This window comes from Trichoplusia ni, chromosome 15 (assembly GCF_003590095.1).
Source record: "Trichoplusia ni isolate ovarian cell line Hi5 chromosome 15, tn1, whole genome shotgun sequence".
NCBI lineage: Eukaryota > Metazoa > Arthropoda > Insecta > Lepidoptera > Noctuidae > Trichoplusia > Trichoplusia ni.
This window is the reverse complement of record NC_039492.1, coordinates 1669952-1696174: the sequence shown is the minus strand read 5'-3', so window position 1 is coordinate 1696174 and position 26223 is coordinate 1669952. Positions and strand designations below refer to the sequence as shown.

Here is a 26223-nt window from a genome sequence, read left to right as displayed (position 1 = left end):
TAATGAGAAACAAGAAGCGCGATAGACATTTAATCATAATATTAAATTACTAGCTGTCCCAAAAAACGTTGTTTTGCAATAGTGGAAAAAATACATTATACACTAATGAGAACAAAGATCTTGGAGATATACGAAAAATAGATGTTGTCCGATACTCAGAACCACCGAGCATGAACACAAAATTTCATAAGAATCATTCCAGCCGTTTCGGACGAGTTCAATTTTGTACACTGTGACGAGAAAATTTTATATTTGACATATTCGGAAACCTTAATAGAAACGAGCTTAACGTTGCACACTCGTATATAATCTGAGTATTCTATAAATAAAAGCTTACGACAGAAGGTCCCACTGAGGTATATCATTAACAGCGGCACACCTATTGGCTTTCCTTTGCGAGCACTTTCTTTGAGTCTTCGAAGATATCGAGATATTAGCTCACTCGCGCCGCGGTACTCCGCACGCCGTGTGCTTCACTCCGAGTGTTTTCTTTGCATGTATTTTGTATAAGCTTCGTTTTTCCGTCCGAAGGAACGCGGCTCTTAGCAATTCCAATAGTACGCAGCCTGCAGGGAGACATTGCCACGTAACTAACTTATTCTTTTCTTCACAATATTTGTTTATAAAAGGCAGTTTGTATGCTATATTAAAGCCAAAGTGAAATAATACATCGATCTTCAAAAATACTGCGAAACTTGGTAGGATAAATTGTAATAGCTCTATTGTATTTGGCGCATTCAGGCGCACCGGTCAGTTTTACGGCTAGGTTTTAATGGCCGTAAAGTTGTGCATTATTCTGGAGTTATTGTGCAGGCCGGGGCGGGCGGGCGGTGGCGGTGTGGCAAACAACGCGCATTAGTCATACGACCGCAGCCGCTAATATACGGCACAAGTTGCGCCGCGCTGGCCGGCTTGTAAGACATTGTGTGAAGCGCTAAGTGCAGCCCACCAACAATGCACTCACATTACCTTCGTGTTGAATAACCTATTAAGTAGCTGTTGAATTGTTTCGGGGTATCTTTTGGCAAAACTGGTTTTAGGTTTTATAATAACAGTTATTCACTTAATAATGATTTAAAGTTTATTTGGCAGGTTACTTCAGAAAAAGAAGCTCAGCTGGATCATAAGTAATGCTTGTGCTGCAGATGAAAAGGCAGTTAAAATTGGAGTATGTAATATCAGTGAAAAATTTGCCAGAAGGTTTTCCAGTTTCTTGAATATGCGTTTCGTCCAACACAATGTCAGTCACTTGACTGGTCCTTACACACACAAACAACGCTCAGCTCTATGCTGCAAAGGAGGGCGCACGCAAGAGCCGCTCGCTAGGCAAGTGCGCGGCGAGTGGCGAGCGCGCGCTCAAAGGAAGCACAATCACAACGAAGCACGCAATTAGGTGAATAAATATGGCGGGAAAAGGAAAACAAGGCTTTTTGATCTAGACTTTATTTTATCACTCACTTTATGTCATTAGTGTTTACTAACGTAAGTAACGTATGTAAGTTGGTATAATCCAATTATGTGACGACGGTTTGTAATATCTACTAACCCTGAGCACCTGTAAATTGTGTTTTCCTAAATCGTCTCTTATTATTGCGTTTTGTTTTTATTTCACACGTTATGTCGGCTCCCCTCGCCCTGGGGGAGGTAAACGGATACGCCGTGTGAGTTATAATACGCATAATAAATTATACAAATGTTTTCGCATGACACATGTAACTTTATCGTCTCGCTGGCGTCACGTCATAATGTTACGCAATTTGTTCAGAAAACAAGCTGTTTATCTGTTACATGCACGGCTCGATTTTCGTGGGTAATTTAATGGTAACGCAGATGTAGCTATGACTATGCCCACACCGCACCGACCGCGCTCTACCTACATGAATTGGTGCAGATTAGCCGCTCCTCATCGAGATTGTTTGCGCGATATCATAGCAAAGCTCACTTTGATCTATAAATGTTTGTTTTGTATCCAAGTTTCTGCACTTTTAAAGGAAACTACGAAGCAGAGCGAGCAGTACTCCGCGTAACAGTATTGTAGTTAGTTTATTTAAAGAGTTCATTCTGTAGAGTGCATAATTGGAATATCTAGCTGAGCGCTCTCCTTTTAGAATAACTTGAGAGCAAACTCTTGGGTAACTGTATATTTTCACTAACACCGTTTAATTTATACAAAAATGTAAAACAGTAACTAAAATGCGAAGAGAATATTATAATGTTGCATATCCCGGAGCCCGGATAAGTCCGGGTACAGGATCCCCGGGATCGTCCGCACCTCACTATAGCGTTGCTTCAGAGTAGCTATAACCGAGCTGCTCTCACTTCTCGTCCTGATATAAAGTCGCTGTAACAGAGTGATAGATTCAACCACTAATGATGCAGTTGATGATAACAAAATAATTAGACCAATTAAATTATAACATTACATCCTCGGCACTGTATAATGCTTTTTGTTATCCGAGCGACGTTTCATTATCTCGGCTCGATCAGCATCGATACATAGAGTACATAGAGCAGGTCGCACATCCACACGAGCGCAGCCGACTCCACTGATATTACATTGATAAAAGCAATTAAACACTTCGAATGATTGGGTTTGCCAATCAACATATCATTATAATAACCGTGTTCTGGTTGTAACGTTGCGTCGGTTTTCACACAATTTCGCGGTCGCCAGCAGTTGTTTTCACAGTAAATGAAGCGCGGAACTCGGCGTGCTGCGAGCGCGTCGACCGGGGAACATACATATACACAGTAAGAACAAAGTATAATAACACTTTAAAAATGGTATTTAAACAAGTGTGTTATATGCCTATGAAATGTAAAACGAGGTTTTTACTTACTTTATTTAAATTCCTAAACGGGAGCAGGATTTAAATTAATCATTAGTTTGTTTGAATTTATAGACAGTGCCGGCTTGTAACCTAACACGCGCATGTTATATTACGATGTCATATTATATGGTGCAGAGTTGTCTGTTACTTCAATATACTTTCAGTAACCCGCGCCTAATTTGTAAAACCCTGTGAATTATTGTCACTTTCGTTGCTACACTCCAGGCTTTCCTTTTTTTGTGTATAGTTTTCGAAAATGCCGAGGGGCAACAGAATGATGTTAGCAGAATTAATTAACGAAGTTTTAAAATATATGAAGTTTATTTATAAGTTTAATAGAGCATATTTTAAAATAGTTGCGAACTAGGTCAGAACTAAATAATTTAGTTATGTGACAGTAACGATGAGGTGCGTGACGCGCGCGGCTCGCTCGCGTCCACACTACAATATTTATTCACGCCAATAAATTTATTCAAACTCAAACGATTGAGTGTACAAAAATATTTTACCAAAAGCACGAGGCTTTAATAATTCTAACGTTAAAATCATCTAGTCCCTGCTGCCCTAATAGTCGTATAGTAACGACTATTTCAGAAACATTAACAACCAATGATATATCCAATTACACTCAAACAAGTAAAAGACCGATACCGTACAAGAACCAGTTATTATCGTCGGCCGGCAATGACAGGCGCATCCATTTCCCTCGCGCGACCGATCAGTCCTCCCCTAAAGCCGGCGCTACATCTCTCACTTGCCGCCGTGTGACCGCACCTACGGCCACAGTGGACAATTTTATTTCCGCTCCAAAGTGCGGCCATCATAAATTTACGCGACTGTTGCCCGACGGCTCGAGCAGCGCGGGACGAGACCTGTCTTGCGACTTGATTACACCTACTATAATGATGCACCTTTTGTGTATCTTAGTTACATATTCATTACCTTCGCGACGGGTGTAAGTAGTAATGAGTTTTTAACATTATTCGCAGGTTCTGTATAAACAATATAACATTAACATAAGTAAGAGCTTCACCCATAGCAACAACAAAAACCTTAGGAATAATAGCCTCGGCTCAGTATTATGAAGCCCGTTACCGCGAACCTTATGAGCAATACTACCTATTACGCCTGTATAGCTGTAAGGAAACTGCGAACCCGCTGTTTATACTAGTTAATACTCAGTAAGCAATGCGCATTAGAATATATTGGTGCGACGACAAGTCGCTGGCGGCGCTGCCCTCGCTCTATAGCAGGTACTATACTGCCGTAGCCCTAGAACTATTTTCCTTAATTTTTCGCTTTTTCCCTATCAAATTAGATTGCATTAAACAGTTACAAATAAGAATAATTAAATATTTAGTTAGGAAAAAAGTTAAACTAAAGTGCAAACAAAACTACGACGAATTATTTAAAATATGTAAAATACTACCAGTGCATGCAAAAGTAGATTACCTTATAGCATTAGAACAATATAAGCTAAATATGTACAAAAATCCAATAGCACATAATTATCGCACTAGGCGGGTTGAACAGGGTAAATATGTAATACCATCTGTAAGAAATTATTATGGTAAAAGAACAAGGAAATATATAACTCCTGTAATATTTAATAAACTAGACTTTATAAGAAATATGTCCAAAGAAGTAAGCAAAGTAACTATTAAGAAAAGACTAAAAGAAGTATTAATATTATAAATAAACATAGGAGTAAGAACAGATCTCATTACAATTGTTAACCAAATAGAAATTTCAATAAGAATTAGTTGTAATAAATAATGGTAGATATAAACAGGTTGATGTTCCTAGAAAATAAATTTAATTTTTATATTGTAATAGTTATAAGATAAAGTATATATAATGTGATTATTGTTTATATATAAGAATAATAAATGCAACTACACTCATTGTAAACTATAAAAACACAATAAAGAAAAATGTATAATGAAGAGCGCTATTATCGCCAACAAACTGCTTTGCAGTTTGGCGATTTTTTATGTAATTTCCTATTTTCTATTTTTTTAATAAATAAATATAATAATGATAATAAATACGTAAAATTAAAATCATATATTCTATTTGGTCGCTCTAGATATGAACAAGCCGTGGTAGAGACAGACATGTAACTAACATCTCATCGCCATTTCTACGTAGTAAATATGATGGTCATTGTAATAACGGCAGTCGCTCGCAGCCCCATCACCACATTTCAGTTCTCCAGTTCCGTGGGCGCGTCGCTGCGGACTGGCCGCGTCTATTACTTTATGCAAATCTCCGGCAGCGGCGACCGCGCCGAGGAATGCCGCCCACCGACCACTCACTGCATTTTACTTTTTCTACCCATTATTAAACTCTTTCCTGTAGAAATGTAGCGCAAAAAGTTGCAAGAAGACTTTTAATGAGATCTTGTGACTCGGTTGAATGGTTCTGCGATTGAATGTTTACTAATTAAATATCTTTTAATTTGGTCTTTAATAATGTGGCTGTTGGCATTTTTCGTAATTATATGAATTATTAAAATAATATTTTAAATAGACACCGAGATGCCAGTCTAGAATCCATAGTCACAGTGTTGGAGCACTTCAATGAGCTACGTAGTTTGTTTCTTACACAACGTAGTGTCTAGTGTCGTGTAGTCTGTATCACACAGGTAAGCCGCGCAATTGCCGGGATTATGTCGGAGACGCATTTCCTCGTGAGCCAATAATACTGTGATTACCGATCGGGAGCGTCGCCGAGCCGCTGTGATGCTGGCGTTTAGACTGCGAGCTCTGGAGGGACATAAGTAGAGTCCCTTCGACCAGCTTGTAACTATTAATAGTCAATATCAGAATTGTTGATTTGTTAACTATGACATGACTATTACGGCATTATATAATTCATAAGCGCATTCAAAACAGTCTTGTGGACTACGTGCATGTTCTAAATAAATTGTACCGAGACATATTAAGGTACACTGTACAGATGTTTAGGTACATGTTCTTGCGGTTTCGTGCAGGAGTTTGGTATCCAAGTCTGCTAGTAATTGATCTGAGAAGACACCTTCGAAGTGAACGAAACGAACTGTAATTCTCTGCCAACTAAGAAAATTATTATAACAAGAGAGGCAAGCAAGTAAGAATTGAAATTTAATAAACTATAACTTTAATAAATGTTCCAGCAATGCTTTAGCAAAATCAATAATAATAAGTTCCATCTCATGTGGCGTAAAAATATAAAATAGATCCAAAACTAATTTGTATCGTACAAACGTAAACTAAAATATTTTTTAAATTTCACTTCAAAGCAAATCGAATATTTCATTGTAAATTCGAGAACAATATAAAAATATCAAATAAATTTTGTTTTGTAGAGCGCACAGTTTCCTTTGACTAAGATTGATGGGATTGAGTACAGAATGTTTAAACAAACGGCATCACGCGCCGATCTGTACACGGCTTTCATTTTAGTCTGATGTCACAGAATTATTCTTAACTAAATACGTTTGAGGAGCACAGCTGTGTGACGTCACACATCTCATTGTTCCGCTCGAGTGTGTAAGGGTAGAGCTAGTAAGGCGATATTATTATAATGACAATGTAATCTTTTTTATCATTTTTTCCTGCCTATTTTCTGAGTCCGCTAAAGGCCCAATGAATCTAATCATCTGGATCAAAGGACCAGTCCTTTTATCCATTATGGTGGAGAGATAGTAGTCAAATCCATTCAGCTAGAAAACTAAGTTAGCAAACCATTTTTCCCTGTGAAAAATTTACGAAAATGGATTGTTTAACGGGTTCTCCTCCAAGCGGTATGAACCTATTTGCTGAAATTGAATAAAACTAATAAGTACTAATTTAATTTATAGAGTCATTGAGTTTTCTTAAGTCTTAATTGGTCTTTTGGCAACGATCAGTATTTATATGCAATTATGCGTCGAAAATATTCATTTGAAGGAAGGAAGTGTTCACTCGGCGCAGCACAGTGAGGTGCTCGATAATTAGAGAGGGCGCTGCGGTGCGTGGCGATGTTACGGTAGTCTGATCTGCGGTGATTACCGATACGACATCAAATCTATCATTTGATAGAGTATGAGCAGACGGGAAGTTAATGCCTTGTCTAGCCAACCTTGTAAGCACTACCTACAGTTAAAATAACATACATGTAGAAATTGGTGTTCATTCTTGATTTATTTGAATCAATTTTACAACCGAAATAGAGTAGTGCAATCTAATGTTTATTTTTAATTTGCTATGTGTCAAAATTAAAATTTATATGGAATTACCAAAATGAAAACGGCTCTGTGTCCGCGTAGCAATGGTCGCTACGTTTTGCGTAGAACTGTGTGTCGTAGACCCTGGCGTAGCAGTGAGCGCTACGTGTCGTTTAGCTGATATTAATTTACGGGCGATAACCGCCGCCTGACAGCTAATATTAATCATATTCGGATAACTGAGGCACTGCCTCTCGGTTACAAACCTCGGTTTTTGCTTCAAAGTGAACCCACTCAAGTATATTGTTTTAGTTTCCATTCCAGGAGTAGATTTAGCGAATCGTTGTAGATTTGGTGCCGATAATTGAATTACTCTTCCAGTTAATGATATTAACTATACTAGATATTAACATGAAGCATGATGACTGTGGAGTACTTCTCTGTATGAAAAATATAAGCAAAAGCAAAAACATAAGCTATCCTATAGTTTGCATCAGCTTCACCATGCAGCCTGTTCGGCCCGGTGTGGGCCTCACAGACGGTAAGAAAGCTATTCATAGGCGGCTTCCGACACCGTAGCGAACATTTTATTGTCTCACCTACGATATGCCACATACTTGTGTGGGTGTGCACAAATTAATCATTAAAAACGAAATAAATATTATGACGACCGTGTACTAATCAGAGCATTAATCCGACGTTTCTCAAATATTTGTTTATTCACAGACTTTAAAATAACCAAGCTAAGTGCTTCGACCGAGTGTAAACCTGATATACATTAAGTGACCTTTATCCCGACCCTCAGCCACGCGCTCTCGGACTCGTAACATAATTCCCGGAGTTCGTACATCTTCGAGTGTCAACACTGAGTAAGCACTAATTATCGTAAATACACAGGTGAGGGCTCGTAGTGGGCGTGGGCAATGGTCAACGATGCCCACTATCTCAGTGGACACTGTTGATTTAGGCGTGTTTGTGCCGCACCTGACGCCGCCGGCCGCCCGGACCTAAACACATCCATTGCGTGCGCCACTTTATGAGAGCGCTCTCCGCGCTGGAAGTGGCCGCGCGCCGCCACACTACAAATACGCTTCCACGTAAGGCTTTATCTTAAGTACACAACCCTTATTCATAACGATATTTTATAAATTAAATTGTATGCAGTTTTCACCGATTTTAAAAGTGATGACCCCAATGTAACAAAAATTACATAGCGCTGCGTATATCCTAAGTGGCTCTGAGTAATCCAGATAATGCCGGGTCAAAGAACATAACTCAGAAAGAGCTCCGTGCCTCTCAAATTATAAGCAAACACAGAGTTGGACAAAAGACTTCGCATTACATGTACGCGGAGGTTCACAATTAAACCGTCGCCCGCCGGGGCGCGTGTGTGTGGGACACAATTAGGGCTAGCCCGCGCGCTGGCGCCGCCGCCGCCCGCCTGTTGTTTTATAATTTATTGCGAACATCCACCAGCGCGTGCCAGCCCTGCCAGATGTCAGCGATAAAAGCCTCTTCTGTGCGAGATGGAAAATTTGCATAATAGAAAATTATTGTAGAACACATAGCTCGGATGCAGGAGCTGCATTCCTACTTGTCGCTCGGACAAAGCCGGTAACAAGATCGCCGGAACATCTAAAGGTGGAGCTCACGAACTTATCCTTTACGATTCAAAGAGGTTCTTCTTACAAAAAGAGTAATTTCAACTCAATGGAATTGCCGGTGAAGAGCTATTGAAGCCGCGTAATTCAGCAGTGTACGACCGACGCGACAGACACGACCGACACGAGGTGTGTCACATCAGTTAGGTACTAAACAATAATAAAACACTTTAAAGGTAAAAGTTTTTCCAGCTAACGAGTTTCCTGTGTCCATTACGGTGGTCTTAGCCGCCTTCACCAGTATACTTTTTGCAGAATGAATCCAGATATAACAGATACCGAATAAAAGCACTCATCAAATAGGACCTTTATAATATTAACTAAATAGCTCTTACGGCAATGAAACCGTACCAAATGAATAATGCATAATTCTATGTAAAGTACAAATAAATAAATTTGTCAGACACGAAACCTATGTATATAGGTTAAATACATAAGAATATTTGCATTTCCGTTCGGTTTGGGTCAATCACGCTCACTGATTACACGGAGCCGTATAAAAGAGTTGAGGGAGAGCCGGGAACATTTCATATGCAAATGTATTCCGTTGTACATCGCGAGTTAATCCTTGACGAATGCTAAATACGTTAACTCGCAGCCGTGTTCTGGAGAAAAATCGGTCGCACGAGTCGTCGGCGTCGCGCGGCGGCACGGGCAGTGCGGGCCGCGCGGGCGGCGGTCGCGGCAGTCGCGCGGCGCCCGCCGCACAGTCCGCACGTCGTCGCTGCGCCGCCGCGCTCTCCGACTCGCACGCCCGCTACTCCGCACCTGTGACGTGAAAGTGTTATGGTGAAAAGTTTCGGTATGCTAGTGTCGTGTGAATAATAGATCGAGGCTACCTCGGAGAGCCGGCACCGCTCGAGGTGGGTTGCATGTATTATTTAGGAGATCGCTCTGCTGTCGCCGTTCAGCGAATTAATAAGACAGGAGCGACGGGCAACGTTAATGTTTCATGTGATAAGTTATCAGCGGACGAAGCCGGGCGGCCGGCTAGTGTCCGGCGAGTCCGGGCGCAGCGATGCGTGTCGTCCGCGACAGATAAGCGCCCGGCTATACGTCCCTCACGTCTACTGCAGACTCCAAACAGTTGGCTCTACTTGTAATCGTTGTATAGTTGGGACCTCTTTCGAACTAAATTAAGAAATATCTTTTTCCACGTTTTTCTACATTTTTCACTGATTTTAATTTTTTTAAATAAACTTTCAAGACCCATAATTTCCGCTCACTCAGTGATAAAATGAGATATTGCGATTTTAATGAGAGTTGAGTACTGACTTTTTTAACTTTCTTTTAATGAAACTAAGTTCTTTAAAATTGCCCCAGTGATTGTTGGGTTCACAAGGAAGTTTTCATGTGTAAATGTGTGATGTTAGAAAATCAAACCCCTTAAAAAAAAAGCGTCGTCGTAAATAGTCGCTGTTTTATCCCTGATTGTTTATAATTCACTTTGTTATTTGCTTGACACAAAATCTTGCAAATATTTGGCGAGTGCCCAGGACAACAGTAGTTGTATTTTTGCTAACTCAGCATTAGATGAGAATTTTCCACGTCTTACGTAAACGGCAGTAAAGGATACGTCTCATTTAATATAACGGACTCAGTCGAGGAAAGTAGTCAGTAATCCACTCGCCAATTACACAATACACTGACAATAGTCTCTGCTTACCCTGCTCCTAATTAACACCGGGATTAATGGCGGGGAATCGGCGCGTGTAATTAATGCCAAGACCATATTAATTGTTATTAATTATTGTCGCATTGGATTGTTGATTCCGCGCAATAGCTTGTTGTGAGGCGGTACGGCCGGCCTTCCGCGAGACGAGCTGTGAGACATAACACGGCTGACACACAATCTGCTTTAATTAAAAAGAAATGAAGTATATTCTTCTTACAGATGCAAACTAATTGCGACGAAATCAACGACCCGTTTAAGCACTCATTAAGGCCGAGGCTGGGTGTTTCAGAAAATCCAGCTTCAATTAGTGAGCTCCGGAGATCTAGACTTAATCTCTGAACTTTAGAGGAAAATACAATACATTTAGAGCGAAATAAAACAAAAGCAAATGGATATCGAGATGAGACTTGCGAACATTTGTTTCGTCTTCAATGTTTAAAAATATTCTTTAGGGCTTCAGTAAGCTTGACTTCGTTCAAACGTATGTCGGACCTCGACGTTTGTTATTCCTTGATTAACTTCTAAAAGGTGAAATCAGAGACAGTTTGTTAGATCTGAGAAGAGCTCATCGCACAGCTATACGTGTCCTGCGAGCGCGGAGGCGAGGGTTCGATGGCAAGTGCGATAAGCGGCTATAAAGCTGCTTTATGTCGGCAATAAAACTGCAGCCCGCTCACTGAGGCGACGCCGCGCGCCACACATGTATCTCACTTCTCTACAATATTGTAGCCGTTCAAGTAATGAGCGGGCTGTGCTCGATCAGTACAAGACAGTTCAACAATGTTACATTATACCATGTGACTATTCCATTCATTTAAGTTATCTACCGTGTTTGGCCAGAGCCATGGTGTGTGGGTCTCTACAAACGGACCTTTACATTAGCATAACGATTTGCGGAATTTTCAGAAAAACATCCTCTCGGATAGTGTGCGGACTAAACAGGGGTTTGTGCGTGGTTACATTTAACTAGGTTGTGGCAAAAAAAAATAAAGTTAGGAATAAGTTAGAAATATACATATCCTACTGAGAAAAAAAAGCTCTTAGACACATGGGTTGCCAGAAAAAATTTAAAGCTCTAAATCATTAATAGAATTCGCGGTGTGTGTCGGACAATCGATAACACCATTCTCTTTACATATATGTCTGGCTGTGTGTCAGGCTCGCAGGCGTCACGTACACCAATCTCGCTTCGGATTTAAAGATTGCCACAAACGTGACGGCTTCGGCGCCGCCTGCACTCGCACAGTTTTTAAACTTTAAACTCTGCCGCTGTGAATGTTACCAAAAAAGGAGATCAGGACTCGAGTCACAAGTCACGAGCTGACCTGTATTAGGCGCTTCATAGCTATAACGGAATGGACACGATTTGATGCTTTAAAACAACAAAAAGTTTTATTTTCTAGATTTCATCGGATATTTTGAATATTTACTTTCTAATAAAGTTCATTGAAGCGTTGAGTGAAGTTTGTATTATAATTAAGCTATAAAAGAGTAGTTGTAAGCTGTGGCTTGTGCGCTGTGTGTGGTGTCGGGCCCGGCTCGGCTGTTTGCGTATGATAAACTAGTCCGGGGGTAATGCCGCGCGTGCGTGCCGGCATAACATTATCACGTAATTACACGTCACGTGCGCCTCTATAGCCTTACTTTGTGTAAGCCTTCATCATCATCTTCAGTGATTTCACTTAAGCCTGAAGCTGTAAACGCTCACGCTTATATTTTTAAATTCCACGTTATATAAGTGTGGTTTTCAGAATTTCATTGACTGTATTCATTTTATCACTTTGCATTAAAATACGAATGTTTTTTGGAAGTAATTACACTACTTTGCTTTAACGTAAAATTTATCGCGGAAAAGCTTTTTATACCGGCGTATAATCAACGATATTTAACAGTAACACAGGTATTTTCGTAATTAAACATATATATTCGTGTATAGAAAGGTGGCAATAAATTGAGTTACCTGCTCATGTTATTAAGCTGTATTTACAGCGACGTAAAACGATTAATTGGACGCGGCTCGGCTCCGCGATATTAAAACGTATTTCAAATGAAAAAGCTGTATTCACACCGCACTCGCTCCGCCGCGCGGCGCCACTCACCTGCTTTTGTCAATCGCCTCACTTCATTAATTTGTTTTTAATTCAATATAAAAGCAACAAGAATGTGTTGTGAAACAAGTTAAAACTACCTAGGACTTTAATAGTTCATTGACATTCTTCATTATATTTTTGGGTCATGAATATGAAATTTATGAACGCCAATAAAACTTTAATTATCCTCGACAGTTCCCGCAGTAGAATTCGTGCCATTCACATTATTATTTTTGAAATAACGCTGCTTGTTTTCACGACTCTTAAACCAATCCGAAAACTAAAGGAATAATTTTGCTAAATTGACACTTCTGATTTTAGAGGCTAGCCGAAGAGATAGTGGTCGGATGACATCGGTCTTTTCTCAAGGTATTGCTGGGTAGTAACTGAGTGCCGAAAAGTCTGAAAAGGCACTTTTCTCCGACTGCGGAACACCTACCGTTAGATACAAATGTGATACACATGTATCCATCGAATTAGTAGGATCTCCAAACGTTTCTTGCAACACGTGTATAAGCAGAGTATTGGGATCGTCTCGCCCGGCTCGCTTGTGAGGCTCGCCTCGCTCTGTGGTCGCGAACTTTCCGCTATTTTATTGGAAACGAGATTATTCCCGCCAAAAGAGAACGATCGTATAAATAAATTGAATCAAACGAACATTACGTAGCTCTATCATATAAATGGGCTTTTATAAAATAATTTATTGAGGCCATAAAACAAATTCAAGTGAAATATAAACTTATCTTACTGTGTGATGTTAGAGAATTGTGTTTGCTTGAGTGTGTGAATAATGAATGAAGTGGCTGAATAACTGATCTTGGTAACTTTTAGTTTATAACTATCATTCCTCTTATCAATCTAAATATCTCCGGCACTAGCCTCTTATAATGAAAAGTACTGAAGTTATAATTTCTTAAAGGAGCAAAAGAACAGTGTGCCCAAAGCTGGGGATCTCAATGGTTCGTAATTGTGTTACAAAGGGGTCAACAAGAAAGGGACGCAGCCTTAAATTAAATTCCTCACTTTAATTCTTATCTTTAACTGTAGTAGAAAATAGCAAAACTAGTGTTAATGTAAACATAACAAAGAAACGCAACCAATAGTGGTGGAGGAAATTTGCAGAGGAGTGCTAACTTAATTAGCGGCGGTCCTGTGCCCGAGCTGCGCCCGCGTGCACAACATTCCACATTCGTCACAACTGTGATTGACTCGCGTCGAACCCGCCTCGAATACATGCGAACTATGCGAAGGATTTAAAACGCACATTATTTAACTTAAGTCGCTTACAATAATAATATGTTCATTCTTCGTATTCCTCTGAATGTTGTAGTGATGGTTAGAAGTTCTGCGATAACATCTCCCAGCCAACACGGGCTAGTCTGCAACATATTTCAATTCGATTTATAAGCTTTTAGAAAGTACCTAAAATGAACGATTTAGAGATTTACGAGGGATTTTATGTGAAAACTTTGAATTACCCCCCGATAAATGGGGGGGGGGGGTAGTGGCCGCGTAAGGAAATTGCACTAAAGATTTATTCGACGCCAAGTGCTAAAATAAATAGACCACGATAAAGGCTGGCGGAGATAACTGCTCAATTAAGAAGCGAAACCAGAGTAATGGATGGAGTGTGGACGTTAAGTGTTATAGTGCGGTAGGTGACACACGACGAACATAACAGTAAACATTTAAATAACATATTTGCAACATTAAATAATCAATCTTGAATACCTTAGTATAATATGAATACGCAATATTCCATAAACAATAACAAGACTATATTAAAAAGTCAGTCAGGAACAATACAAGCAGACAACTGATGGTAATGAGAGCAGAAGAACGAGCTGAAGTAACTCGCAGCGCCGGTAACTGTGTTACTGGAGGGAACTTGCAAAGAGGGCGAATTAGAAAAAGTCAAGAACACTTAATTACAAAGCTAGCTGTCGACGGGAGCAGGTCCTGTCTGACTAACTATATAATAGTAGTCGAATAAAGTGACTGCTCAGAAAATATTTAAAATCCTCATCACTTTTGATAAAGAATAACATTTAATTGGAGATACGTTTAGTGGATATAAGTCATTACTTAAATTTAATTCTTTGAAATTAATAGTAAGAATTAATTATTTGATTGAAAACAGGAAACCTTCAAAACGTTTAAATTATAAAGGAAAAGCAATTAATTCCTAAGTAAGCACAACTTTTAACTAATAGTCCTATTTAATTAAGTGAAAATCTTCTTAAGGAAGCGTCTGGTGTTTAACTCGGCCGATTCCAGAAAACATCTCAATGCTCATTTTAAATTAAACCAACATCGCGAGGGTCGCCGGCTTTCAGTGATTTTTGAATGCCTACGACCAAGTTCAAGTTTTGTTATGTGCTAACTTCACACGTAAATTTCCTGTAATGCCACTACCTTAATAAAACCTGTACAATATTGCTTTCCCCTTGCAACAGTACAATAAAGGCAATACAATATTTGCAAGCAGCGAACTGGAGACAAAAACAAAATTCAAATATAATTCGGCGACATTTTATCGCAATTGGCTGTCGGCTGCAGCGAAACGACACCTTAAGCGATAAATTATTCGCATCACGCGGCAAATATGACAGACTCGTCGAGCCGCGAGGGTTGAGGAGCCGGCGCGGAGCGGCTCCGAGAGATGCCGCTGCCAGCGCCGCTGTAAACCTGCTTTATGCGAGCTATAAAGGCGGAGGGCGCGTCCTGCGGGACTCCTCAATACTTCTCTGTACTTGTTTTATGCTTTATTTGGATATTAGTTTCCCGAGTTTACCAACTTCAGTATTCAGTTGGGATGTGTTTGTGAACGAGGATTTTGTTTAACTTCGTTTGGAAATAAAACAAACGTAAAACTAAACAAGTTAACATATTGGGAATAAACGAAACCTGTTTATTTACCTTCCTATTGGCAATAAAACATGGGGAAGTAAACAAAATACAATAAATGGTACACACACACACACACATAGGGGACGGTAAATTTTCAGTAATATTGGTGAAACAGTTTACGAGTTTGTTTGTGCCAGACAATCTGAGATGGCGGAGGCTTTCTGATTACACGACTGTATCTCTGGTGACCACTTCCAACAGAATACAAGTGGCATAAAACAGTTTAAGGTAATATACTGTATTGAGGTAAAACAATATCGTTTGTACTGGAGCCACGCTGGAGAGAGTTATATTCAGCTCTAGTATTTACGTTGGCAATTTGTAAAGTACCAGTTCTTCTAAATAAGTGTCCCTTCCTTTCGCTTACGATTGTCAAAATGTCACTTGACGAGGGGGCAGATATAATACATTATAACAAGAAATTTGTTAATCGATACAATAACCTATTTAACACGTCGCGATCACCTTCAGATTGGCTTCACGTTAGTGCGTTATAACTACGAGTAATTAATGATGCTATAATGAACATCATGTCGTCAGCTGATATCGTAACTTTTGCATGCTATGCGGCAGCATTCAAGCTACTCCTAGTTTCCAGAGGCTGTGAATAGTTGCCAGTCGTTACGGGGTTCAGCACCAGAGCCTGTGATGAAATAACTTCAGATTTGATATTACATATCAGGGTCACAGTGAATACATCTTCTATTCGAATGAGTACTAACTGAGCAGTGACAATTAATAATTAACAGAGCGCATAATAAGGGATCAATAGAAAAATAACGGAATGCTTTTATAAGCAATCTAATTGCAGAGCATTTTTCCGTATTCGTCGATCGTCAAACAGGAACTAGTTTCCAGAAAACAGTTCTAAGCTAGTGTTTGTCGGGAACTTTAATATTTTCGCATTCACATAAACTTCCTGAATCGGAATTTATCAAAGCTAAACAAAGTTCGCGCCACGCAGATGCCTTTGATGTTTCTAATTCAGTTTTGTAGGTTTTCAGTAGGAGAGGTTTAAGCGGGTGCCTATTGTTGACAACTCTTTTCAGTTTTCAAAGAATGTTCCAATTTTCGTTTCGCGAGCTTGTAAGGTGCTTTGATAGACTTAGGAGGAACTCAAAGCAGATATCAGTGTCTCGGAATGTTGCCGGTGAGGCGGGTTGAGAGAAAGTATTTGTGAGACTGGGTGTCGGTCAGAGAGTAATACCGAGCATACTCAACTTTAATATGGTGAACCTTTTCTAGATTGTTGGAGTAGTTTGATTCTAGTTTTATCGGATTTAAGTTTAATACTGTATTGTACACGTGAAGATGTCTTATTTGTCTTCCGAAACCAAAATCATGGCACATATTTAAGGCAAATCCTAGATTTAAACTTCCAATTAGCATTTGCAGTAATTACACCAACAGCAGTCAAGACTTTTTTGTATAAGTAAACAATAACATAATTTAGACTTGTGGCTATTGAATTTGTCCAAACCAATACTGAACATTAGCTCTTAGAGGACATATGTGAACACACTACGTTTCAGTAATCGTAGTTGATAAGTCACTGCCCAAACATTGGTCGAACGCTTTTAAACACACGTAACCAAATGGGTTTGGTGTTTGATCCCTGCTAATAAGATGCGTGTCGGTGCCAATGTAGGCTCGGTAATCACGTTAGCGACAGCCGGGCCCGAGCCGAACCCGAGCCGAGCGCGAGCCGAGCACGAACCGAGCACGAGCCGAACGGGGCCGAACAGGCCGAGTTCCACAGATTACACTTTGATGTGTCACCACAGATTACCCCGCTTACCCCATCTCCCCCTCGCCACCCCCGGCGACCTTGTGTCATGTCACACGTATCACACCTCATTACAAATTAGTAATTCAGAGACGCAACTAGTGAATTATTTAAGAAACGAGGATCATAGCGAGTGTTACCGATGAGGAACTACATAACAAGCGTAAATAACTGATGCCCTGAGAACACGTGTATTACTGAAAGCAAACACGCCATGAATACGGAGATTATTCTAATTTCGCTAACTCCCGTACTAATGCCGATTGGGATAGTTCATATCCACATGAAAATGAATAATGTTAAAAGTTCTAACGTTGCGTGTCTTGAAGAAAATAATCAATTTTCCTTTTAGAATGTTTCCAGAAAGGAATATAACAAAAAACAGTAAATAAGTAATGTGAGCGTAGAATTTAATGTAATGAACGAAAGTAACAAAAACGTTGAACGTGAACTTTCTTGCTAAAACCAAGTGGTTCCCGAATACTGGTTTTGGAGAAATAATATAAAGATGTAAGTACTGAGATAATGTTCTTACATCGGCGAGTACAGGGTTAAGAGCGCGCAGCACATTAACCCGCCGCCATAACTCATCTCGCATCAAATCATCGCCGGAGTTACGACGGGACAATAAAAGTTTAAGCGCTGCCCCCCCCCCCCACCCCGAGAGGGGGGAGCTCCGGCAAATCGATCTTCAAGTTACTTTGAAAGCTTTACTATGTTCGCGTAAAACGATTATGTTATCGGTAAGCAAATGTTGTCTCACTTATATTTATCAAGTGTCTACGTTTCAATATTTGTCTCAAGAGACTTGTCTGACGACGTTGTCTATAAGTACTTACGGGAAAAAAATCGTGTTGATTTAGCTAAAATACTTTATTTTGGACGAAAGTTCTTACATTTCCTATCTGTAAAAAAAGTAATTCTGAGTCCTCTTGGTGTTAAGGACGCTCATATCGTCGGGGACTGGGAGAGAGAGGGGGGTGTAATGGCCGCGCGGCGGGGGAGGGGGAGGTACATCATCTAAAGTGTGCATTTCCTTCCAAGTTAACATCTAGCACTTTTGGAAATGTTCCCGTTTTCTTATATTTTGTTTCTCGTCTGTCACTAGCAGCTGTCCCGTTCGAATAAAGTTCCTCGTTAAATATTCCGGCGTTGACTTAAACAAGTAAATGTAACTCAAACAACTGTTTAAGGAAGTATCAGAAAACAGAGAAACAGATTTAATCTCGGCGCGAGTCCCGTCCAGCGTCCAGCCGCACTCGGAGGAGATTTTTTCAATTTTAATTGAAAACGCTTCAACTTTTAATGAAGGGAAATAAAGAAAAGTTGAAAATTAAGCGCGGCCCCGCCGACTTGCCTCTTGTCTTAATTAACGCTGAGAGTCTTAACTATTTCCTGGTGCTATTGTTTGTTTAAGTTTTTCCAGCAGGTAGCGTCGTCCGCGCGATATCTGGCCGCGATAAGCCGCGCCGCGACACTGTTCACACCACGATAACTCGCGCCTCACAATACACGCGCCGCGCCGCGCCGCCTGTCGCTAATCCCATCCACTGTTGATCTTAGATTGTATGTAACAGGCCCCGAATCGGTTAATCCTTCGTTGTAATTGTGTTCAACATTATTTAAGGATTTCAATTCCAAATACAGTTTCTTAAATTTTCACAAATGATTTTTTTTTTGGTAAAGATTCATCTAGAAGCAGACTCCTCTTTTATCTTTATCACCAAATAGTACACATGCATTGATGATACCGGTTGAAAGAGATATCGAACTTCTCTATAATATCACATGCAAGTAAAATAGGGTTTGTAAATAAAAAAATGCCCTTTCGTCCCCTTCAAACAGTTAATCTTTTTTTCAACCATTCGCCGTACACCTTAACACGCTATCTTCAGTAAATGAATCAACTTCGAAAGTCAATATTAATTTCCCCTCCTGAGATAGGCAGACGGCAAATACGAGCCCAAAAAGATTACTAACAATCGAGATTGAAGATATTTTTATTGAAGCAAGTTACAAGCTGGTGTTTGCAATGTAGATTCCGCGCAGGAAGCACTCTTTTAAATTTAAACAAGGGCCGGAGCGTCTTTTGAGGGGCTCTCGCTGCTCCGTGCGTATTTTTGCGGAAATCCAACTATTTGCATTTTAATATTAGACTTACAATGAAGTGTATCAAAGCGTATTTTGTTTCTTTAGGAGTTTGGTAAAATCTTCCTTCATACAAATGAGAGACGTTTATTTTGAATGGCTGCTATTCTGACTTCATTAATGATTATTAAATATCCATTACTACTGAAGGCGATGATTTAATGAAACAAAAATGTTTTATGAAATGTGTTATGAAATTCTATAATATTAAATAAAGCATTTCCAATTTCCCAGCAGTGAAGTATTTACTAGTATGATGAACAATCATTTAGCTAATTGTATGTCTATAATACAGATTACTAGTGTTTCCTGCGTGGCGTGCCGGGTGTCTGATGATGTTTGCGCACCTATTAGCCAGTGTTTGCTCTGTCCGAGTTAACGTGCCGGGTCCGTGCCGGGCCGGTGCCGGGGCCGGCTCGTCTGACGGTACAATCTGCTACTTACCGGAATCAATAGTGTATAATTTGGTTATCTACTCTAGTAAAGCTAGCTCTACCGCATTGGTAAACTGTAAGCTATTGTAAAATATTTAAAGAAATTGTAAAAGTCTTGCAGAAAAAGAATATTTTTATTGATAAGTTATGATATTGACATTGTTTTTCAAATTAAGTTTAATTGCATTATATAGGTACACACTGGAAATAATTAAAAAAGGAATTATTCCAACTCAAAATTATTTTATTTAAATGAATCAACATTAATTCCTGTTATATACTTGCAATTCAAGTAAAAAGTAATAATAACAGAATATAATCAATCAAAATGATTGTTCGTCTGTTGTAATCCGGGTCTTACAAGATGGCCGCGGCGACCTCCTGGGGGATTAAACATTAATTGAATATTAACTTCGTTATAATTCATACAATGGCGAAGTCAATCGAAAAGGAATCGTGTTTTACTACAAAGTATGATAATAATATATGTAAAGTTTGATAATAATATATATAAAGTCATCATCATTCGCCTGCCCTTATCCCAATTATTTTATTTGGGGTCGGCGCAACATGTCATCTTCTTCCATACCTTCCTATCGGTCGTCATCAATAATATATATAAAGTATGATAATAAATTTTCACCGTACCTTACAAATAGGTTTCGTGACAAATCACCCTTTCATTTATTTGCCATATGCCAGCTAATTTACAACCCTGAAAACGGTAGCTTTACCAAACATAATTACATCGTCAGCTGTCAAATATTTAGCTATCACAGTTCATGAGATACAACCTAGCGATGAACTGAGGAACAGAGGGAAAAATTGTGCCATTTTTACCCTCTGGGTCTACAACCATAAAAACAAACTGGCTATAATTAAGTGACACCTATCCTTATTATATAAATGTTTGTGTTCGACGGGGAACCAACCCCCAACCTCTGGTTTGACAGTCTTACTCGTAACCAATAAGCCAACAGAGCAGCTACCATGTTTGGTGATGGCGTGTTTTTGTGTCTTCCTTTAATTTCCGGTCATTCGGGAAGTGTCCCCTGTTTCCTTATTGATCTACAACGTTACGGCTGCTTTTCTTGGTACGATACAGCGTTGCTTTGTAGAACTTCGATATTAACAAATGATTTGACGACACTGTTACAAGAAACTATGAATGTAAATTGTTTCTGCCCTTTTCCTGTCCACGTTTTATAGTTGTAGATGTGAGGCATTTCAGTAATGTTTGAATTATGATTTTCTTTTAAGTCTTATATATAGGAGGCGCATAGTGCTGGCCTACTGCCAGAGTCCGCGTTACGTAAAGCGATAAGAGCCTCCACAGTGCGCTGTGCCGGTACAGCCTACAAATTAATATTAATGTAAATTGCAAAGCCTCTTACGGCGGTCCCTCGACAATGGTGGGTGACCACCAAGAATTGTTAATCCCTTAAGAGCGACCAACCAAATTGGTTGCAAATTGATCTGTCAACCAATTACGAGTGGTGAGCGGTACTCGGCAGCGAGCTGCGGCGGGGCGGGGGGGGGGGGCACTGTTCATTATTCATCTGTTCATTATTCTAGAGTCTTCAGCCTTTATTGCTAAACCAGAGAATTAATTTCCGATAAGCTCTGTTGTGGAAACAGTTCATTGTAGGCTCTGCGATAGTGGTTTGTGTTCCGGCGCTCTCAATCATTCATTTATTATTATTATAGTAATAACTGTTTCGTACGTTTTATGTAATTTAGAATATGGAATAAATCTTAACATCTACTAAGGGAAAAAATAAATTTTAGTTTAGCTTAATACAATTATCGCCGCAAGTAGCCCCAAGTGTAACACATTTCATAATAAGTTTGTTAAGCCCAGCAGCATTTAATTAATATTTCTCTCTTGTTGTTACATAAATATAGTGAAGCTGCACCGCAACAGTATTTAAATCGCCTCGTTTTTATTAAAATAAAACTAGGAGACTTAATTTTTCAAGATGCGATGTAAATTTTCATTTTCTCAGGGTAGTTGTTACCTCTGCGTGGCCGGGGCTAGCGGGCCGGGGCCGGGACACAACATGGCGGCCGCTCTCTGGAGGAGGTCCGCTCTCACAAGTTCGCGATTTATGTTCCTTGTTGAGGCTGCGGCTCTCCTCGATATGAGCATAATGGACGTGTTTATGCAAAAAACTGATCGATGTCTCGTTGTTTATTAATTAATACCTGAAATATACAAACGCAAAAGTCGGCAACGTGTTGTGATATATTAATAAACCTCTCATAACATTAAACTGATTCCCGAAGTATTAAAGGTTAAATGAAAAACTATATTTGGCCAGCTTTATTAAAATACACAAGAATGTTTCGGAAAACTCGCAATTATAAATAATAAGTAATTAAAATAGAATCCTCTCAACAAGCTCGTCGGTTGGAAAATGAACAAAATCCCGATAAAATATTTACACCGTTAAGTGAACGTCAAAGGAGGGCTAAAGCTCATAGAATTAAATGTTATATTTAATTACGCGACGCTATGTGGAAATTTCGAATTTCCATAATATTGGGCAATTATATTTAATGGTAAGCCACTATTTTTTGCAGACCGCTCCAACCTGCCGTATGCGTAATTTTTGATGGCCTGTAATTATATTTTACAACATCAACTGTTTTCCGTTAAAATACTTATTTGTTTTAAATGAGAAAATCGTAGTGCAAATTACTATAAGTAACTAATAAAACAACGAACTAATCACATCTGCAGTGCAGCACTCGGATACACGAACGTGCAGCGCCGGGAATGTATCTGCGGAAGCCTCGCAATTATCCACTGAGCCATTCCGCTGACATACTGTTATTTAAAATAATGTTTAATGTTATTGTCATGTAGTTTCCTAGCGCTGCGGGCAGGCGGCCAACTGCACGCGCCGCATGAGCGCCCCGAGTGCAGCCCGAACACGCCGCCCCTGAGTCACCGCACACCACACCAAGGCTCTGGAGCTAACATCATAACACTCCATAAAGAGTCCGGATTTTTCACATTCTATACTTCAAAACAAAGCAAATCTATTGTTAATGTCAACAACAACACAAGAATACTCAAACAGACAGATTACTGACAGATTTCGGAATTTATATACATATATATCGCGTCTCTCAAAGTCCAAACATCGTAACAAATTCGTACAACTGTGTTTGTGTTGTAACGATATTAATTTGTAACATCAATACACTGAACAAGTCAATTACAAACTGGGAACTGTATTTAAGTACCAGCAAACATTCCAGGGATGAATGTTCGGTAAACAGCGGGATCGGCTTTGTGCGAACAATACGGAGTGCCCGGGTCCAGGGTCTGTCCCGGCTGTACGCACTTACTTGTACAGATATTCATAAAGGAAGATTAGCTAGTAAAGGGGCTGAGGAGGGTAAATACTATTGTTATACCAATCAGAAAATAGAGTCGATGAAGAGTTGATTCAAGAGCTAATAATGATGCCAAGGTTTATTAACATTATTATTTTTCTTAAGCTTTCACAATTAATAACCTTTCACAGAAAAATTGTATCCGTATAAATTACTAAATATAAATTTATATGAAACACGAATTTCATAAAAAGTGCAAATGTATCAAATATGTCGCGATCTGTGAGTAAATCCCGCGACCCGCGCGGCTTGTCGTCACGGGAGGCCGCGCTTCGACACGCGCCTCCGTCTCGTGTATAGTGGGCAGTAAGGCCTGCGCCGAGCTCGCCACACACTCACACCAGTGCCGCGCACTCTGAGACTCGCGTCTTCCGCAGACTTCACAAGAGTAAGTTATGGCTCATCCTGCTCCGATTAGTATTCTTACCTCGCGGAGCTAATACATCAAGTATATGGCTTTGGGATGGTCTGCGCGGATAATGCCCCGGGGATCTGCACTCGCCTCAAAGAGATCTCATCCTCTTTTTAAATATACTTATATCGGAAGGCCCTTTATTATCCCGAGCCTTGTAGTTTAATAACTGTTCAGAGTCGTATATAAGTCGGGGAATCTAAACTGAGTTTACTGCCGCATAAAAGCTATGTATATCTTTTATAATAAACTTTCCTAATTTCGTTCAGTATTAGTTTACCTATAATAAAACCTGCATTACATTATGTTTCATAGCAATTTGCTACGCCGTAGTATTTTCGATCAGAATATTTATAGATACTACCTATTTATCAATTCTAAGCCTTGATTACAAACGTTAATCGTTCGGACTTCAAAGTCAAAATATCAGGTTTCAGGGAAACCTTATGTTTCCAGTGGGAACCTGCGGAAACAAGATATTATTGCTTCAAACACAAACCCTTTAATAGGGTTAGGAAACTGAAAATATCTGATTCCCCCGGAGAAGCCGATTAAAGTATCGGTTTACGGCATTTTGAGGCTAGACTGTTCCCGAATACCACGAACAAGAGTTGGGAGGAAAGTTTTACGAGGTCACTGTGAGGGCTTAGTATGAGGACTTATGACCCCCCACAGCTAGCGAATTTGTCGCACATGCTGTGACAGTCTAGACACTATAAATTATCATATGCGGACATTATGTAGAGGCTGGCTCCATATGTATACTTATAGCTGCCGACGCACCTACCGACCAGACAGAAAAAACAATTTGCTCTCTAATTGAGTTGTAATAAGTGATGATTCAATACAAGGTTCCCCAGTACCTATGGGTGTTCGGAGAATGGTGTAATGTGATTTGTAAGGAAACATGATTTGATTTTTCTTAACATTAACAGATTCTCGGTAGTCGTTACCGGCTCTCGTCGAATTCGTTTATGTTTTGTTAAAGTTTGCTCAGTCGCACTACGCAGAATCGATTTAAGTCTATACAAGTAAAAACATAATCTATTTTTCTACGAGTTTCTAAATTTCTGTTTTTTTTTTTACTGTGCGACCTGTATCTTACTGAATATTTCATCAAATAAACTGTATGACGTCAACGCAGGGTAACAAATATGAATATTGCAAATTGTTTTACAATGGAAACTTCACACGTCAGCGCACTATTTGGTTACCAATTCAAAACTACCATTAACATCACTGCTAACTCCACGTTTGCAGGTGTAAAATGAAATTTTGTTTACAACGTATGTTTATACTGAAACACAACTCTGCGAGTGTTGCTCAAATAATTAGGTAAAGCAAGGTTTTCCCGTTCGTAAACAAGGTAGCAGTGATTATTCCCGGCGGAGGTGAGCAGTGATCACTCACTGCCCGCTGCCTGCCCGCCGCCCGCGCCGCGCTCCTCACCCCGCACCACTTACTCTGCTCATACAACTATTTCCTCACCTACAGTCTGAGCTCTTGTTATCATGTAAATACTCAATGACGTCGTAAATTCTAAGGTCGGCCAGTTATTCGGGCAAGAACGCAAAATATTTGTGTAATGTAAGATACTACGAACTTGGGTACATTATTCAATGTGACGCTTTGTAAATTCACCAGTGACAGGAGAGACATGTAGACAGTGGTACAAAGCTTTGCCAAAATAAAAGGTTTTTCTAGTCAATAAAGTCCATACAGTATCCCTGTACTACTCGTTATTTGATCGACAAAAACTCTCGCTTTGTTCCATCAAAGAAAAATAAACAAAAATTCGATATTTCTATTTCAGCGAAATATTAACGAAATGAAATTTTGTTGTCTGTATCATACAAACACAATGTGCGGTAGGTTTACATTTTCGTCTCAAATAAAACACAAGTGGGTTCTCGCAGGCGCGCGGCGGGTGATCAATTATTTCAAATGACCGCTCCCGCGACGTACACGTCTTGTGGGTCAGAGTAATATGTACGAGTATGAGTGGCCGCGCACACTGCATGTAGCATTCACTTAGTTAGGTTTTTAGTATGAAAAAGAGTATTATTTTAGAAAAATGCTTAATTTTATTGTTATTGACTTAAATCGATACATAAAATAGTACCGAAGTAACTTGATCCGTCGTTTAAAAAATGTGATAGATTTCTAACTTTTGAATAAATACAAAATAAATCGCGGCTGAACGCACTGCGAGCCGACAAAAGAGGTTTTATTTGAACGTGCGCTACGGCTGAGTACGTGCGCGTCGTGTGTATGTGCCGCTTCTAGTTTGTACCTAGTCTATTGTTTGTTATCGACCCAGAAACGATTGTTCAAGTCGCAAATACAGACTCATGTATCCGAATAGACCGTTAGAGCTCTTTGTTTTTAGACCGGGATCTAAAACAAAGATATATTATTTGTTAACCAATCAGTTACCGGATTTAAACTCCTATGTAAATCGATAAAGTGCAGCGCGCATTCGGCCTGCTATTTTATGATGAAGGGCCATAAGGAAACTCAGTCAAATGTATAGTTGGCAGTTTATAACTACTTTAGCAACAAAACCATACTAACGACTTCAAATAAAAAACTAAATTAAATTTAGTTTGGTTTCGTACCTACTAGTAACGGAGCCAAGTTAAATGTCAAAATAATCAACACAATCGGTTCATCCAGTCTCAA

At 39.6% G+C, this 26223-nt stretch overlaps 1 protein-coding gene across 1 annotated transcript in view; it reads left to right on the top strand.

Moving 5' to 3' along the window:
* The first annotated feature begins 9384 nt into the window (after positions 1–9384).
* Positions 9385–26223, top strand: part of LOC113501151 (neuroligin-1-like) — an 82807-nt gene continuing 65968 nt past the window's right edge. The window contains exon 1 of the mRNA XM_026882190.1: positions 9385–9544. The gene's annotated coding sequence lies outside the window, so the exon portion shown is untranslated. The remainder of the gene's footprint in view (positions 9545–26223) is intronic.